The sequence below is a fragment of the Cupressus sempervirens genome, chromosome 11 (assembly GCF_028749045.1).
Source record: "Cupressus sempervirens isolate cs-2001-9-10 chromosome 11, ASM2874904v1, whole genome shotgun sequence".
In the NCBI taxonomy this organism is placed as follows: Eukaryota; Viridiplantae; Streptophyta; class Pinopsida; order Cupressales; family Cupressaceae; genus Cupressus; species Cupressus sempervirens.
Window position 1 is genome coordinate 244,982,402 of NC_143128.1, and position 20,028 is coordinate 245,002,429.

The following is a 20,028-nucleotide window of genomic DNA, read 5'->3' on the forward strand; positions in this document are numbered from 1 at the left end:
CATCTTGTAGGAAGAGGTCCCCATTTACATTCTTTCCTAGTCATCTTGTTGGATTTTGAGTATATCATGTTGACAATTGGCTAATAATGATATGTAATTGTTGTTATTTATGGAAACACATGATGTACATGTTCACAGGAAACCTCAGAAATAAAGATACTTAGTGGTTGATAATTAAAAAATTATCTAAGTATAGAATTTGGTTTACAATAGTGTATTGTTTTATTCATAACTTGTTACTGACGTCATATTATGACTAGCAAAGTTACATGGAGATAGTATACATGTTGGCGATGATGTCTATAACTTCAAAAGTAAGTATGAACTGTACAAAATAGATATATTTGTGTTTTGATGGAACAAGATAGTGGAATTGAAGAAAATAATTATTTTATTTACAAGATAATTACTTGTCCAATTAGGGCCAACATCCTAGATGTTTACTCTAATTCGGAAAAGTGGTTTGTGGTCATAGCCAACCCAACAAAATTTTTTGAAAATGCATCGTATTTATGCAAAGGACATTTTGCAATAAGAAAGTGGAAAGTTAAATTGCAAGTGCTATATGCGAACTTTTGTGAAAGTGATATATGCCAAGTTTTATATGAGCTATTTGATGATTCAAGATCAAGCTAAAGATCAAAGATTAGTCAAGGACAAAGATACAATACCTATTCTAGAAGTCTGATTACTTGTTTGGGCAGTGAGCTCTTCTTGTAATTGGAAATGCATGTTTGGGCAGTGGGCTCATCTTGCATCTACTATACCACAACTCCTAACAGGGATTCAAAGTCCCCTAATAGGGACTCCTTATATTGAATTTGCTCGTTGACTCCTACCAGGGTCCATCCTCTAACAAGGAACTTATATATCAGTATATTATCTAGTGGGTATCATCCCCACCAAGGTTTTCCCTTATCCAGGGTTTCCATAATTAACAAAATATGGTGTTATGAGTTATCTTTGTGCATTTTTACTATTACTATTTAGCATTACTTTATTTCTTTATTATGCATGGTTTAAAGTAAGTAATAATATCCAATTGGTGACTAAAGTTTGTAGATTACTAATTCACCCACCCACCTCAATAATCCCTATTTCTAACAATTGGTATAAGAGCATAGTTACTTTGAAGAGGCTTAACAACTCAAGTAAGATCCCTATGGATAAGGAATAATTAATGAAGAACCTCAAAGAAGCTCTTGAACAAATTGATTGCCTTACTGAAGAAAGAGATCAACTGAAGGATAGATATGAAGACTCCAAAGTAAACATTGGTCAATTGAAGGAAAAGATTGAACATCTCAAATCCAAGCCTGAATCTACTAAATCTAGAACTAGTGATGATGATTATTCAAAGTTGAAAACAAAGTAAAAGATCTTGAATCATGAATTGAAGATTAAAAATCTAAAATTGACTTTGAGAAATGATCCTAGAAAAATTGAATCTGACTTCAAGAATGAAAATATAGATTTGAGAGCAAGTTTGGCAAAAAAAACATTTGAGAGTTTGAAACATTAAAAGAAGATCATGAAGAACTCCATAAGTACAATACTATTGTGAAAGGTGAATTAACACCGTGTAAGCAGTAGCTTGAGAAACTTTATTCTAGAAGAGAAAAGATTGATGATTCAATGCCAATACATAGACCTAATTATGATAAGATTGATCTTGGTTATCTAATTAACATGTCTGTGAAGAAACCTAAGACTAGGAAATTGAAATCTTGGATGAACCAAAGCAAGTGGAATCTCCTAAGGCAACCAGGTATGAATTTAGAGGTAAGTGTTTCTTATGTAATGAAATAGGTCATATGAAAAGAGATTGTACTAATCAATCATTTAATCATGTTAATGACCTTTATTGTTATAACTATCATGGTATGGGTCATAATGCAATTGATTGTAGGAAACCTAAGTATGATAATGATGGAAAAAATAGTAGAATGTCTAGAAATACTAACCCTGTAGATAGAAGAATATCTAATGATAAGACATCGAGAGAAGGAAGATATTATGAAGATAGAAGATAGATCGTGTGTTACAAGTGTAACAACTTAGGACACATTGCTCAGAAGTGTCATGCACTTGATGTTCAACATAATCCTAGAAGTAAAGTACTTGTATGTTAGTTATGCAAAAACTTTGTACACACAACAAAGTACTATAGAATGGATAGAAACTTTGGGGATAGAAGGAACAATGGAAGAAACTTTAGGAATAGAAGGAATGATGGAAATAATGGAAGGAACCAGTAAAGGAACTCCAGAACTAACAAAAATAATGAGGAAAAAAGAAACATTGTTAGTGAACTTTGAGAAGAACTTAATGAAGCATTTGTAAAAGGAGTAGATATCTCAAAAGAAAAGCTAGTTGATGATGAGACAGGAAGATCAAAGTCAATTGTTGAGTTTGATTCAATTAAGTTGAATTAAGCTTGTTCACAACATTAGAATTTGAGAACTTCATTTAGAGATCAAATTAGAGGTAGAAAATTTGGGAAAAGGTGTATCCAATTAAGTTTAGATGGTACCTAAGCTCACTTGTAATGTGGAGCTCATCTAAACAAGTTATGAAGGAATTCAGAGTTATTGGTATTATAGTAAAGGCTAATTTTGTAGTAGAAGATGGAAAGTATGTTTTTGCAGAGAAATTCATGATGCAAAGTCTTGTAGAGGTTTGCGGGTGACATCTGAAGATCAGATAGATGATCTTGAGCAGTTATTTAATTATACAATGTAATTGACATTTTTTTAATGTTTGCAAAGTACACAATTAATGCAAGTTCAAGTTGATGGAATAAATAGAGTACAAAATTGATTTTCACTTCATTTTGAACACATCCTAAGTGAAGAGCACTCATAAGCAACTTGTTAGAGCGATTTTGAAGGAACCTCTATTTTCAGAAAGAGGTATTTTATCATTTTTCACAAATTTGTTCGCTAAAAAGTTCATAATTGATAGAATCATGGATATGTCAATAGTGCACAGTGTTGAGAATGAAGATAGACCTAAGTTAAAGATTATTTCTATAAAACCTACTGAAGGAAACCCTAACTCAGCGCTCTCTATCATTATGAACAATGTAGTATATCTTGAAGATGTAGGAAGTTATTCGAATAGTAAGTTTGAATCGATTCGTAGTGAATTCATGAACAAAGATATGAAATTAGTTTTCAATCACGATATGACTGTGAAGCCTGGATTTGAACATCTAAGGGAATTAGACTTGTTTAAATATCACTTCTACCATGAGTTAGACACATATGAGTGGACACAAATCATGTTAAGTAGGATACATGATGGTAAATTATGGATGCAAGAAAATGTAGTTGATATTTCTACTGACCTTATTCATGAGGTAACTGGTCTTTGTAAATAAGGTAGTGTACTTATAGGTGAGAAATTGGTCAAGAAGAAAGTTGAAAGTTATACTAAAGCAATGTATAATGGAAAGGCTATGGTGATTAGCACCATCAAGCAAGATGATGTAAGATTTTTAAGTAGAATTATTGCTTTTTTGTTTGTGCAAGTTCTAAAATTTATGAACTTTCGGTGGGATTCATTTATGCAGCATATAAGATATGTGTAGAGAAAGAACAAGTGAATCTTAGTGAGATACTAAGAATGCAACTCTTAGGGAACCTAAAAAAGATCAAGAGGACAAAGAATGGTGTGTTTAGATTTTATTCATTGATCAACCACATATTCTTTCATGTACTTAAAGGATTTCCTTATCTATCAGTCACAAATATCATGAGTAGTGACAGATGCACAATGGAGAAGATTACAAAGGTATGCAAAAGGTAGCTTGCAGATAAGATATTAGACAATGGCAACCTAATAATGAGGACATTTTAGAATGAAATGAAGTAAAGATTTAGAACTGTACTTGCAATTGTGGATAGATTTAAGGAAGAAATTTGTATTTTGGTTGATACAGATCATACTTATATTCAAGAAGTGGAACCTCAGGAAACATTTCTTGATCCCTTGAGCTATGAATTAAATGATGATATAGTGGTTGGTTATATTAATTTTTTGCTAAATTCAGATAGAGACAAAACATAGTATAGATTTGGCACATATGATGAGATCACACATTCAGCTCATCAAGCAACCTTGGAGAAGGCATCACACAAGAAGGTAGAGTCTATATTGAAGAAGGCACTATCAGAGGCCAGAATGATAAAGAGTGAATCTGAGGTTGTAAGACAAACAATGAAGCAAGTAATATTGAACATTCAACCTTTGTTAGTATCAGTTGCTAAGACATCTTCGGAACAAAGCATTCCATATGCAACAGTGTCTAATGTTCAACCTAGTGAGCTAAAGAGAAAATTTAAAAGACTTGTGGAAGCAGTGTCTACTAAGATAAAGAGAGTCAAACAATAGGCCAACGAACTAGGAAAGAGATAGAAAACATTGTTGACAATTGATTCCAGTTATGAAGAAGATGAGGAACATGAGACCAAACAAGCAGAAAAAGTGACTCCATGTAAGCAAGCAACATGCAAAGCTCGGAAACCTTGGAAGCTGAAGATAGAAAAGATTAACATGGCTATTGCTAATGAAAGTTATTTTGTTCAGATGAACAAATTTTATGATTTGTATAATAGTTTTGAGAAAGATCAAATTGATATATCTACTGTGAGATATATCATAGCAAACAATCTAAAACTAAAGGATCTTGAGAGCATAATAAACTAGAAAGTATATGAGAGACTCATTCAAAAAAGGGTTCCTGCAAGAGAAGAAGATCTAGAACTTCAGAAGTCTATGCTTAGAAATGTTTGCAAGATTGATGATGAAGAAATTAAAAAACAGTTGAATAACCTCACACCATACTTGAGGAATAAATTGAGACGATTTCTATTCATGGTTGGTGAAAAGGATAAGCTAAGAAGTGAGACTACAAAAATAATTAGTCAAATGATAATAGAGTCAATGGCAACATCTCCTCCAGCTCCTAGAACCTCAATAGTGTCAGTGAGTGGTGACACCATGCAAATTGATCAAACCAATGTTACCATTAACATCGAAGATACCAATCCATTTGGTAGTTCCAAACCTAATGAACTAGAAACTGAGGATATTGAGGATAAGTTAAGATAGATTGAAGAAGAGAAAAGGCTACTTGAATAAGAAAAGAAGAAAATAGAGAAAGCTAAGAAAAAATTGCTTGAAGAAGAAAAAAAATAAAAGAAAGGAAGAGGAGGGAAAGAGAATAATTGTAGAAGAAGAGATGAAAAAGAAAACCGAGGAAAATGAAAAGAAGATATTGGAAGAGAAGAGAGAAAGAGAAGAAAAGGAAAAGAATGAAGAAGAAAAGAGGAACAAATGAAGCAACAAAGAAATAGAGGGAGGATGATACTAAACCATCTAGTTCATCCACTCTACTCTCTCTTGCTAGTTTAGTTATTGATGATGATGATCAAATAGATTTGATCTCATGCCTATCCAAACTTATATAGAAGAATAGGACAATGAAAAGTTTACATAAAACTTTAATGGAAGTGACTGACAAACTAAATAGTACCTTGGCAGTACAACACATTGAACCAGATCCTGAACAGAGAGTACAAGTTGTGCTAAAATCATTTGATGAAGAGTTTACCAATTTGTTGAATGTTGCAGAGACAAAGACTTAGATTTCCCACGATGCTAACTTGTTTAGCGCCATTTGTCAGAATATTAAGAACAACTTAGTTAATCTTGATACTTGTATAAAAGAACTTCGAAAATGCTTATAGGATGGGAAAATTTTGTATGTTAAGTGTACCTTATTATACAAACTGACTAAAGACATTGATAATTAGATAGAAGTAAAGATGAGTGAGCTAGAAGCTCTATCTAACCAGATCTAGTATCCATCTTGCAAAGTAGATGATTTTGAAAGACAAGTGTCCAGTATTCATAGTGACATCAGGAAACTAGAATTTTAGAAGGAACAAATCTTGAAAAGGATATCAGATTTAGAGAATCTATTGCTCTAAAATTATATTTTTGTTGAGAAACAATTAGAGGAATGTGTCCAAGGCCAAAGACACATATTCCAACTTTTTGTATTCAGATCTTAATGCAATTGAGATTACATCATACACTTTATGTGCAATTCTCACCTTAGCTGAGTCCACCAAGGAAACATGGACTAAGGGTATGGATAGCCTGAAGGATAATTTTGATGATTGCATAAAGATCATATCAACATAAGGAAGGACAACATTTTTGGATAGCTTTTGACATTTTGACCTTTATCATTGATGTCAACGGGGGAGAAATGCATATGAAAATTGTAAATTAGGTTTAGAAGATAAAAGTGTTAAGTATATTGTAAGGGGGAGCATATATGAAGATGAAAAAATTGTAATAGATGTTATGTAAGGTGTTATTTATTTTTGTGGTGTTAAGTTTTTGTCACTTAGCCAATTTTCCCTATTTTGTTGCCATCAATTCCAAAGGGGGAGATTGTTGACAACTGGCTAATAATGATATGTAACTATTGTCATTTATGGCAACACGTGATGTACATGTCATAGGGAACTTTAGAAATAAAGATATTTAGTGGTTGGTAATCAGAAAATCATCTAAGTATAGAATTTAGTTTACAATAGTGTATTGTTTTGTTTATAACCTATTTCTGACATCATATTATGACTAGCAAAGTTACATGGAGATATTATACATGTTGGTGATGATGTGTATAACCTCAAAAGTTAGTATAGACTATATAGAACAAATATATTTGTGTTTTGATGGAATAGGACAACGGAATTGAGGGAAAGAATTATTTTGTTTACAAGATAATAAATTGTCCAATTAGGGCTGACATCCTAGATGTTTACTCTAATTTGGAAAAGTGGTTTGTGGTCTTTTCCAATCCAATAGTAGTTTGTGAAAATGAATGATATTTATGCAAAGAACATTTTGCGATAAAAAAGTGGAAAGTTAAAGTGCAAGTGCTATATGAAAACTTTTGTGAAAGCGATATTTGCGAAGTTCTATATGAGCTATTTGATGATCTGAGATCAAGTTGAAGATCGGAGATCAGTCAATTAAGAAGATATAGTACCTATTCTAGAAGTCTGATTACTTTTTTGGGTAGTGAGCTCTTCTTGTAATTGGAAATGCATGTTTGGGCAGTGGGCTCATCTTGCATCTACTGTACCACAACTCCTAACAGGGTTGGAATCTCCTAACAAGGATTCAAAGTCTCCTAACAAGGATCCTTATACTAAATTTTCTCATTGACTCCTAACAAGATCCATACTCTAACAAGGAACTTATATATCAGTATATTATCTAGTCGGTATCATCCCCATCGAGGTTTTCCCTTGGCCAAGATTTCCCTAGTTAACAAAATATGGTGTTATGAGTTATCTTTGTGCATTGTTACTATTATTATTCAACATTACTTTATTTCTTTGTTATGCATGGTTTAAAGTAAGTAATAATATCCAGTTGGTGACTAAAGTTTTTAGATTACTGATTCACCCTCGCCCCCCCTCAATAATCCCTATTTCTAAGATATCATTGGTGAATTTGTTAGTTTAAACCAATTTTTACATATCTCTCCATCCCAATTTGAAACAAAACCTTACCCCTGATATGAGTTACTGGGATTATCATTAGCTACCTCAATAATGCAAGCCTCCATATTGTTAAAAAAGGCTGTTAGATCCATCTTTTCATTACAAAAAATTTTGTAATTCCTTTCTTTCCATAATTCCCACAGAATATGGAAGAGGATAATTTTCATAAATTACTATAAACCTTAGAACAACCATGTTTCAACCAACCTTTTAGAAAAATTAATAGGTTATCAAGGAATGTAGTTTGCCAATTGAATTTCTTATATAATCAATACTGACAATTCTTAGCAAAGGGACAATCATAAAGCAAGTGTTTAGATGTTTTAGATTTATTTTTGCAAAGTGGGCATATAGATGGTCCTTTATAATCCATCTTGGTAAACTTATATGTTGTTATAATTCTCTTTTGAAGAGTATCCCAAAGGAAGATACCTTCTTTATTAAGACATGCTAGGCCCCAACATAGATTTAGAGGGACGTTAATCTTATCACATTGTTGAGAATTTATTATGTTTTCATACCCTAGTTTAACTTTATAATTTCCATTTTTCGAGGCTTCCCAAGTTAATTTATCTTTCCTATTTTTTTGATTTGTCTGCCTACTTTTAAAAATTGCTTAAAAATGAACTTTTCTTATGATGAAAGTAGATTTGCATCTAGGGTTTTCCATTGCCATCCTCCACATTGATTATTGTTAATTTTAATTTTATAATCACTCACATTCTTACCCCACAAAGCTAATAGAGTATTTTTTATGTTTATAGTAGATTTACACAATCTTGAGAAGGGAGCCCATCCCATGAATCTTCCCAAAATAAAATATCCTACCCTAAACTGATATCCCAAGTTAAGTTATTAGCTATTAATAGGTGGTAGTTTAACATAAAGTTCCAAATTCTTGAACCTTTTGGAGAATTTTTAGTTCTAAACAAAGACACATGATTATTATTGTTTGAATATTTATAATAAAGGAATTTTGGTCCATTTACTATTATGTTATTTAAACACTCTCCAAATAAGTTTTGCCCCGAGCACCTAATTTTTCCAACTCAAATTTTTTATGCCCAAGTATCCAAATTCTTTAGGTCGGCATATTTTTTCCATTTTATCAAAGTTTATTTTTTTCTTATCTCTAGTACCTTGCCAGAAGAAGTTTATAAGTTTAGAGTCTAATTTCCTTATTATACCTTTGGGTAGGGGAAGACATGACATATGATATGTGGGGATGGTCATAAGTATTGCTTTGATCATAGTCATTCTACCAACTTTAGTTAACCATTTCCCTCTCCAACTTCCTATTTTTTATCCAATTTTTCTAAATTTGTATCCCAAGATTTACTTTCTCTAATGTCTTTTCAAGCTAAATACCGATGTTTTTGCATGTACATGTTTCTTTTTTGAATCCTATTATTCTACAAATTGCTCTCTATTGTTCCTCTTTCGTATTAATAAAGAAAATCTCTGATTTATTAACATTTACTTTTTGGCCTGATGCTTCCAGATAATTATTTATTGTTTTCTTAAAATTTTGAACTTCTTCCAAAGTTCTTTCTCATGGTAGAATTGTATCATCTGTAAATTGTTGATGTGTTATTTTAGGGATCTCCTCAGTTATCACGATTCCTCTAATTTTCCTTTTAGTTTGAGCCTTTATTATAGCTTTCCAAAAAGCTTTTGCCATAATAATGAAGAGAAAAGGTGATATATGATCCCCTTGTATTATTCCTCTAGATATGCTAACAAAAACCTTCAGGGAACATTTATGAGAAGGGGGGTGTCAAAATGTTATATATTAAGTTGATCCATTGACGGGAGAATCCAAAAGCTATGAGTGTTTTACACGAGAATCTCCAAATCCACTTTATCATAGGATTTTTGGATATCTAACTTCATTAGCATACAAGATTACTTATTAATTTGTATAGAATGAATCAATTCTTGGATTATGTTAATACCATCAAGAATTGACTTGTTAAGAACAAAACTTGTATGTTTCTCTAAAATGAGCTTTGGTAGTATTTTTAAAACTATGTTGGCTAATTCTTTAGTGAGTATTTTGTAGATTGTATTATGTAAGGCTATGGGCCTAAGATATCGTGGAACCATATGTTTAGTTTTCTTTGGAATTAAAGCTAGGAATGTATTGTTAATTCCAATTAGAAGGGATCTATAATTTCTAGTTTCTTGAATTGCCTTCCAAAGGTCGTCTCTCAGAATATCCTAACATTTTTAAAAGAAAAAAAAAACTTGAAAGCCATCAGGGCCCAAAGATTGATCAGGATTAAGTTGAGACAGGGCTTCTTTAATTTCTATTTTGATAAATTTTGTATTTGGATTTTAATTATCTTTTGCAGTTATTATTTTCATAGTAGAACCTAACATCTTATTCTAAGCTATTAAATTTGATTATTCAAAATTATTAAGGATATATGTATAGTAATTTGCAAAGTTTTCCACTTCCTCATTTGGATTTTCAATTACCCTTCCTGAATTATCCTTGAGTTTTTTTATTTTATTGATATTTCTACTATTAATAGTACCATTATAAATTTTTTTGTATTTCTATCACCTTCTAGCAACCATATTTCTCTTGATTTTTGTTTCTAGAATATTTCTTCTTTAGCTAGTATATTTTCTTGTTTAGCTATAAGTTCTTTTTCTTTGGTATATTTTCATTATCCATTTCTACCTTAATGATTTCTTAATTTAAGTTTTCCAATTCTACTTCATTCTCCATTTTTCTTTAAATATGCTATTAAAATGATCTTTATTGCATTTATTTATGTTTTCTTTTAATGAATTGAAGCAAAACATCCTTGATCCTTCAAATTTCTCTTCATGCCACCATCAATTTATATTATTAAGAAATTCTTTATCTAGAAACCATATTTTTCCATACTTAAAATGAATTTCTTGATGGTTTTTGTGATTCACCTATTTCTAGTCTAACTGGATAGTGATAAGATCCTACATTAGGTAGAATGAATCTATTGAAAGAATGATTAAAAGATATTAAATTTCTTTTAAATATAAACTTGTCCAATCTTTTTTCTGTATTACCAAAGTTAGCTCATCTATTATTCCATGTGAAGACTACATTAGATGTTGGAATATCAATGAGATTATCTTTTGTGAACCATGCTTTGAAATATACCATAACTTGGTTAATGATCATGGATCCACCTACTTTTCCCTTGAATCTATAATTGCATAAAAATATCCCCCAATAAAAATAATTTCTTGTGGATATTACTCTAAATAATTTCTCATCTCATTCCAAATTTCCTTCTTATTCATTGTTGCTGTTGGCCTATGCACAGTCATAAGTAGGAATTGCTTTTTATTTTTGAAGATTTTTACTCTCCCCCCCCCATCCAATTATTATTGGATACAAGTGGAGTGAAATCTACCCTACTTGTGTCCCACATAATACCAATCCCACCTAAGGTCCCTATTTAATCAACTAGTTCTATTTTACAAGAACCTAGTTTTCTTCTAAATTTTCTCCTTCTACTTTATTAAGTTTTGATTCTTGCATTAATACTCTATCTTATTCAAATAATGTTAAATTTTTCTTGAGTAAGATATTTTTATTAGGCACATTTAGGCCCCTAACATTCCATGTTGTTAGCTTCTTGGCTCTATGGGAAGGACCTTCTCCTTCCTTACCTTCATAAGAACACTAATAGTTTTCTAGTTGCTAGCTAGATCTATAGCGGCTCTAAGTTCAACTAAAGATTTCCTTCATCTTTTTCTACTTTGTTTTCCACATATTGGATGTTTTAAACCTTGTAAGTTTAAGATACCAAGATTCTCTAGATTGTTACTAGTGTTTTGCACAATTGTAGCAATATATTCATCTTCCATTTTACCTAAATGTTCTTTTTCTAATTCTTTCATAATTTTGTTACTAAATCCTCTATCATCCTTGTCCTTTTCTCTACCTATTATTTTTTAATTTGACTTTTTCCTCCAATTATTTTATCTATATCTTGTTGAAATTCTTCTAATTCTTGGATCCTGAACTCCTACCAATTTTGGAATTTTCCTACTTTGTTCCTATCTAGATTATCCAAGCCCCATTTATTTGGTATATCTTTTTGATTTATTAATTTAGATTCCATTAAAAAAAATATATATATATATATATATATATATATATATATATGTATATATATATGTATGTATATATATATATATGTATGTATATATATATATATATGTATGTATATATATATATATACATATATGTATGTATATATATATACATACATATATATATATATACATATATATACATATATATATGTATATATATAGATGTATATATATATATATGTATATATGTATGTATGTATACATACATACATACATGTATGTATGTATGTATGTATACATACATACATACATGTATGTATGTATGTATGTATACATACATACATACATGTATGTATGTATGTATGTATACATACATACATACATGTATGTATGTATGTATGTATACATACATACATACATACATACATATATATATATATATATATATATATTTTAAAGAATATTATACTATTTTATTGTTATTATATCTGATTTTTTATCTACCCCTATTCCTACTTATAAAGTTCCCAAGACTAAGTTTTTTCTTCATATTGATTCACTATTTCCTTTAGTATCTATAAATTATGTTTTCTATATTATCTTCTAAATCTTCTTCTTCAAATCCTTCCTTATTCATTTCCATGATTCTTTTGATTAACCATATTTTTTCTTTCATTGCTTCTGCACTTTCTTCATCTTCTTCTTCAACATCGATATCCATAGGGGATTCTTCTTCGTCTAGGTCAACTTCATCCAAAGGAATGGAGGATTCAAGTCGATCCTCTATATTTAATTTGTTCAATATTGTTTCCTTAGCTTTTGTTAATTGATTTCAAACATCTTTTATTCTAATTTCACCTTTTTAAAGATTAGAAGTAAATTTTTTCTCCCTTTTCATTTCTTTTTCTACCAATCATATTTTATTCTTCAAGGAAATGCCTTCCTCTTATTGACATTTTCCAGAATTCATATAACTTTTAATACTTTTTTTAATTTTACCTTTTTTAGATTAAAAGCTTCATTATCTTGTTTCCTTTCTATTTCCTAATTTTATTTCCTTTCCCACATTCTCTACTTCTACATTTTTCAACATTATATTGATATCTTCTATATTGATCTCCTGTTCTAATACCCTAGACTATTTTCTCTTTTTTGGCCTTTTGTGTCTTATTCTTTCTCCTCTTTCCATCTCTATTTTTGACGAGTTAATGATTTTAACCCCATCTAAATTGTTTTCTTTTGTGCCTTCTTGGGTTACTAGATGCTTGGTATTTATGATATATCTATTAATGCCATCCTCTTGTTCTAGTGAATTTATAGGAAGAGCCTTGTCCAATTTTAACTTAAAATTAGTTTCAGTATTGTTATTCAACATTTGTTTCGGAGGCTCTATCAGATTCTCTCTATACATCTGATTATTAGAAAGTAGAAAATGATTATTTGTCCTCGATATTAGATTTTTGTATAATCGATCCTCGCCTATTTTTTGACCTTCCCAATGTCGATATTTCTAAATTTAACCTCATATCATTTTCCAAAAGCTGATCCTTTATGTTTATGTTGGGATTATGAGCCTTTTCCCATAGAATAAGTTGATTGCAGATGTCATTATGTATCAACATTATGTCCTTCATCAACTTGTTGTCTAATCTGACATTTTCTCTTATGTCTTCAATAAATATATATATATTTTTAATACATTTTTCACATTGTTCTAGCATCATAATCTTATCCACTATGGTTGAGTTATCTGGAAAACATTTTTCATTCTTCATTGTATCCTTCCTCTTCTATATTAAGCCACATATTTTATTATCTTGATAGTTTCATTTTCATATTTTCTCTTGTGAGTAATTCTATTCTTGTTTGCTTGTGCTTGAATAATATTGATCTATATTAGTTTCAGGGCTTTGAGTCACATTTGCCTCTGAAAATTAATAAATTTGATTTGATCTATCATAATCAATTTGTTAGCATTAGTTAACCGTGTTCAAAAAAAGGGAAAAAACTCATTACTTATCAATTTTTTTATTATCAATCTTTAGAAAAGATTCAAGAAAAAACATAGTAAAATCAATTAATTGTTCTACATCAAGCAATAGGCAAATTAACTCCCAAATTGATAGTAAAATCAAAATGTGTGAGTGGATCCACTTATCAAGTTCCCGTTAAAATAAAAGAGAAATAAGGAAAAATACTTGTGATTCATTGGTTATTAGAATCATCCCAAAAATATACAGTTCAAATTAAGTTATGAAATAATGGATGTTGCCAGAGAGAAAGGAAATGCTATATGTAAGAGGGAAGAAATTCATCAAATAGTAGAATCCAATAAAGAATTTGCGTATTTTTGTTAATCCACTAACTAGTGTAAATAGATCCACATATATATTCCATTATGATCAATAAAAGAAAACTTGCTTTCTGAAAATTGATATAAATTTTATTGGAACAAAAATGAAAGGAAAAGAAGAATGAAAAATAAATCATAGATATAACAATAATAAAAAGATTCTAAACAAAATGTTGCTCAAATATTAATTGAAGTTACTAACTCATGATCCAGAAAAAATGAAAAAAAATAAAAAATAAAAAAACATTTTTAATACCTTTAAATCATTTTTTGAAAGAATTTCATTTTCTTCTTTTCTATGGAAGTTCCATTTTCCCATAATGCATCTTAATTTTAAACCTATTTCTTCTTCTAGTAATTGATCAGTTTTTTGGCAATTTACAAATAGATAATTTTAATAAAATATTTTAGCATCTCATTTTTATTATGTTCCACTTTATATATTCCTCTATCCGTGGAATACATTCTATGTACATAAATGGATGTAATAAAGTTCTTGTTATATTAACAACTACTCTAGGAGGAATGTTTTTGTGTGGTACAAATGATTTAACACCTATCTTCGTATCTTTAGAATGTTTAAGTCTATGTTCTTATCTATTATCTGGATATACCAAAAGAGATGTTTGGTTTAATGAGGCTATTATGAAATATTTACTTATGGGTGGAACAAGTTCGTCCATTCTTTCTTATGGTCTTTCTTGGCTATATGGTCTATCTGTAGGTGAGATTGAAATTCAAGAAATAGCCAATGCCCTTATAAACACACAAATGTATAATTCACAATGAATTTGGGTTGTACTTCTATTTGTAATGGTAGGAATTGTATTCAAACTTTCTTTAGTTCCTTTTCATCAATGGAGCCTTGATGTATATGAAGGAGTGCGATTCGTTTGACAAATTATTACATACAATATCTTTATTAGAGATATTTCTATTTATAAAAATTCTATAGACATGTGAAAAAATATTGTTGTTCCCATTTGGACTAAGACATCACCTTTACCAAAAATTTGAATTGAATTAAGGTAAAGCAAAGTAAGAAACAAACTCAATTGTTTGATTGAATTAGCACGATACAATAAATTATGACTTTTACAAATTAAATATTATGGGTAGTTTTTAACAAAGGATCTAATTAATGACATGTACTTTCATTCTTAATGTAGATGCTACATAGTAAGTTTTCATTCTTTAGAAACTACGAATGTAAAAAAGAAGGCGTCCATTGATGAAAAGATTACCCTAAGATGAGCATCCCATGACTACTCAAAATGATTTAAATAAGATGGTTTTCTGTTTTCTTTTAACTATTTCATAACTAAACTTAAAAAATATGAAAAAATAAAATTACTAGGCATTTACCTGTACTCTCTAGATCTCCTAGAATTTGATATCCATCTTCCCTAGAATTTTTACAAATGACCCCTAGTTCCTTTTGCATTTTTCCATTGAGACACAATTTCCTCAAATTTCATGTTGGTTGCACAACTGGGTAAAATTTTTAATCATTATATCTAGATTCTAGATCAAACAACATTATTTCTTAAATTAGTTTTTGGTATAGTCTAGGTTGTAGTTTGTAAACATATCTATTGGTGATAATTTTAATTGTGTCTAAATCTTGAATTTGGTATTCATACTAACTAGGATTTTGATATCACTGCATTTTGTAAAGCTAGATTCCTGTCCTTGAAATTCACTTATAGAATTACCAATTCTTTTAAGTATTTGAATATGATTAAGTTCCACTATATTTTTTTAAATATAATCCAAGTTGGTTTATTCATTCTACTAATGTGAGTTTCATCAAAATTGGGATACTAATTACAAATGTTTATGCTAGATCATTTAAGAAAATGTTAAGAATCTAGTAGTACATCTTTGATTTGCTTGTTATTGTAATGTAAGTATGCTAAAAAATTAGAGAGGGATAGAATACTTAGCTGACCCTTGCAGCCTACCTTCAACTATTTTGTAAGTGTATTTTGTTGAATTTGGATTATTCCAAACTACAAAAATCCCTACAAATTTACATTCAAACCATTGGTTTCTTGATAAATAATTTCTTATGATGATGAATTTTTCTCTTTTTTCCTTGGTTCCTTTGTGATAGGCCTGGCAATCATCTTTGTTTTGATTATTCCATTGATTATGGTTGAGTCATAGAGAAATCCACTTTTGAAAAAATTTCGCACCTTGATCCACTCCTTTTTTGCCATTGAATCCTGTTTCTTTGCCTATTTTTCTTTCAACTATGGTCCAAACCTTATTTTTGTGGCATCCATTGTCATTGTGGTGTGAATCTAAACTTGTTGTGGTAGAATATGGATCTCTCTTCTATAAGGTGGTTTATATTTAGCTTTTGAATCACCATTCATTTCAATAGGCATTGATTTCCTTGATGAAACCCCAACTAGGGCTCGAAAGCTATTTTTACAAGGTAAATTAGTAACATTTTTGTTTGTCAGATTATAAATAACTTGTCCATATCTTATCTTCACAAAGTGCAAAACCTATTTTGTGTATCTAATGTTGTAAGGGTTAACACCAAAGACATTCACTGACTTTGTTGAGTAACTCGTATTGATTTTTGCATATGATTCTTTTGTTTCTATGTAGATGACTGTTGTTGTTGTTGCCATCAAAGTGTGATTATCATATCTCTGTCTCTCACATAAACTGGGGTATTCATTTGGCTAGCTTTGAATCATATATGAACCAATGCCTCCATTAAAAATAAGAAGCATCACTAGAATATCCTCTGCAGACCAATTGATAGTGGAGAAGAAGTGGGTATTATTATTGTTATTGTTATTATTGAGATTTACCTACTCATGATTCAAACCTAGATTCGATCTATTTCCTTTGATCGCCATGTTGCAGTGGTCTCCTCTCAATATGTGGCAAGGAGGAAATGTTTGATCTAGACTAGTTTCCCCATCCCTTGTCTTTATTATGTTTTCTTCTTTCGTTTGGAATAAGATGCCTTATAGGAATCAATGATTGTTGACTCAGAATATTGGCTAGACTACATGTTCAATGTATTACCTCAATATTATCCTACCAAATTTTCCATATTTTGACCCCCCTTATATGCACCAAATTGGTCTATAATAGTTTCAATAATATTCTCCTAGCTGAATAAGGAATTTGAATTCTTTATAACACACATATTTGAATGTTTAGTCCACTAGTGATCCAATATGTAAAGTCTGATATGAATCAATTCAAGAATGATCATGAGGTTTTTATGACAAAATAAAGTATTCCAATACCACATTATCGTTTCTTAACTCTCAATCGACATAAGGAAGGCATCAGACAATGAGATTATAACAAAAAATCTTGGGATTTTGCTATCCTAGATCCCTCTAGGTTTTTGAAACTTATCTACCATATAACTATTGCGTATAATTGTTTGGAATTAATGTTTTGTCATTGATGTTAACATATCTTATTATTAGACATTGTACCTACTATTGTTGAATACATAGAGAGGCTTGATAGATACATATTTTGATTCACTTTTTCTTGCAAATGTTATGAATTTTTTTAGTAGGTCTCCATGTTATATTTTCCAATGCATATGGTAGTGAGCTAATTCGGTGAAGTTGTAGAGGATTTAATGAAGACATGTTATTGCTAGTATTTGCTGGAGAAATATTTGAGAGAATGGTCTGGTATTTTGATCAAATTTTTTTGGTGGAGCACAATTTTGGCTTGTGATTTATGATACTTCATGGAGACATGTATTCTTATGATTTTGTTGATTTTTGTTGAGGATTATTAGTTTATAAGATAGTTTCCTTGTTGCATAGAGGAAATATATTTATTTCCTAGCTGACTTAGTTAGGAAATATGTTGCTTGGCTAATTGGGATTATCTATTGAGTGTAAACATGCTAATTATGAATGTAAGATATTCTATATGTGTTCTAACTGACACTTATGGAATCACATTGTGTGATGTGATATATTTTTTTATTAGATCTCATATTAAGTCAAATAAATAAGTGTTTGAGACTTATATATGCAAGTGAATTTATTTGTTGATTTTGTGTATGCGAGTGTGTATTGAAGAGATAATTATCATGATGTGAAGTTGTTCATGATGGGTTGAATCAACATAGAGATTAGAGCTATTTGAGAAGATGTATGAGTGGAATCTAATGTCGTGCTTCAAATGAACTATATTCTCATAGTTGATTCTTTCAACTAGTTCATTCTCAAGGATTGATGTCCATAGTGAATTGTTGTTCATTCTTTGGGTTGTTGTCCTTGTTGTAGTTGGATTTTTCTCCAAGTAGGGTTGTTTCCCTTGTTGTATTAGAGAAGAGAGGTCTAGGAAAGTGCCTAAACACATGTGCATCCCCGTTTTACCTTTAATAGATTTATATATGTCCTAGTACATCTTGTGGGCTTGATCCCCACTAGGGTTTTCCCTTAACCAAGTTTTGCCAGAGAACAAAATGTCGGTGTTATGTGTTGTGGTGTTATTTTCTTGCATTGGTTTAAAAATTTCAAATCTAATTAGTTGTGGATAGTTCAATATTTTGGTTTGGTCACAAGTGTTTCACCCCCCTCCCCCAGTTGTGCGTGGTGCATTGTCATTCCTAACATAAGGAATAAATGTGTGTCAAAATATATCCTAGAGGACATCTAGTCTTTCAACAATGACCACTAAAATAGAAGTCATAATGAACAATCTAAATTAGTATGAAAGGAAGTTAGTATAAACTGATTCGTTGCTAAATTCAAATTTAGCTAAAAAATGGAGGGATTGGTGACCACAATTAAAGTTGCTAGTAAGGGGGGCTTGCCACTATTTGCAAATCTTAAATGCAAAATTTGACACCCTCTTCTTTTATTGTACTATTTTATTCTCTCTTTTATTTTCAATGAAGGGTTTATTTATGCAAAGTGACAACTACCATTCTCTATTGACAAATACCAACTTGCAAAGGGACAAACAATGAAGGATTTTAAGATAAGAAAATAGTAAAACAATGAGGCAAGTCAAAGAAAACATGGGATTATTCTTCAACCCCCTTATAGTTAGAAGGTTGGCTAAAAGAATCATTTTTAAGGCTTCACTTGTGGGAATATACAAGGTCAAATTCATCCATAATTGATAATGAAGTATCCTATTTCATTCAAGGTCAAGAGACCCAAAAGACAAGTATCATTTATAGGGCTTGTGACTGCACAAATGATGCATGAAATAAAATTCTGATATACACCCACATTATAATGGTTAAAATTAATTTAAATATTTGGGGAACAAATTTCATCACATTTGACTTCGAATATACGATCGACGTTGGGATCCCAATGATTTTTTTGGTCATAGTATTGCATGTGTGTCTTAATAAATTAACAACATAAAATCTCCCATTTTTTTTCCTCAAGGGGATTTCTTAATAGATATGACTACATTCCTCTCTAACATTAATGATAATATCATGATTCCAAGACAAAATGATTATGACATAGCAATAAAAAATGATCACCCTCCTAAAAGATATCTAGTAGTATATACTAGAAATCACAGAGTATTTAAAAACAAGATATTTGGTATAAAAAAGAAGATTTACTTTTTTGCAAAGCTTTACAAATTCAAACATAATAAGGGACCAACTTGGGTTTGAGATTTTCTTAAAAAAGAGAATCTAGTGTTTGAAAATGAAGGGCAGCTAATACTTCAAAATATGGGTAAGTATTTTTTTTTATTTTTTGGGTCCTCCACCTGATGATATAGAAGAACAAGAGCTAGAGTCCCTGTCTATTGTTTGAAAAAAATACATTAGGATAATGCATTTTTATCATAGGTAGTATACTTGTAAAAAGATTGTATGTAGTTGGTCATAGTAGTAGAAATTTAAGTGATTTATATGAACCCATCTTTCATATTTTACTTATACTATTGATTAAATTTCATAATGTTGGAGTTATTGAATATAAATTTGTTTCATTGATTTATTTA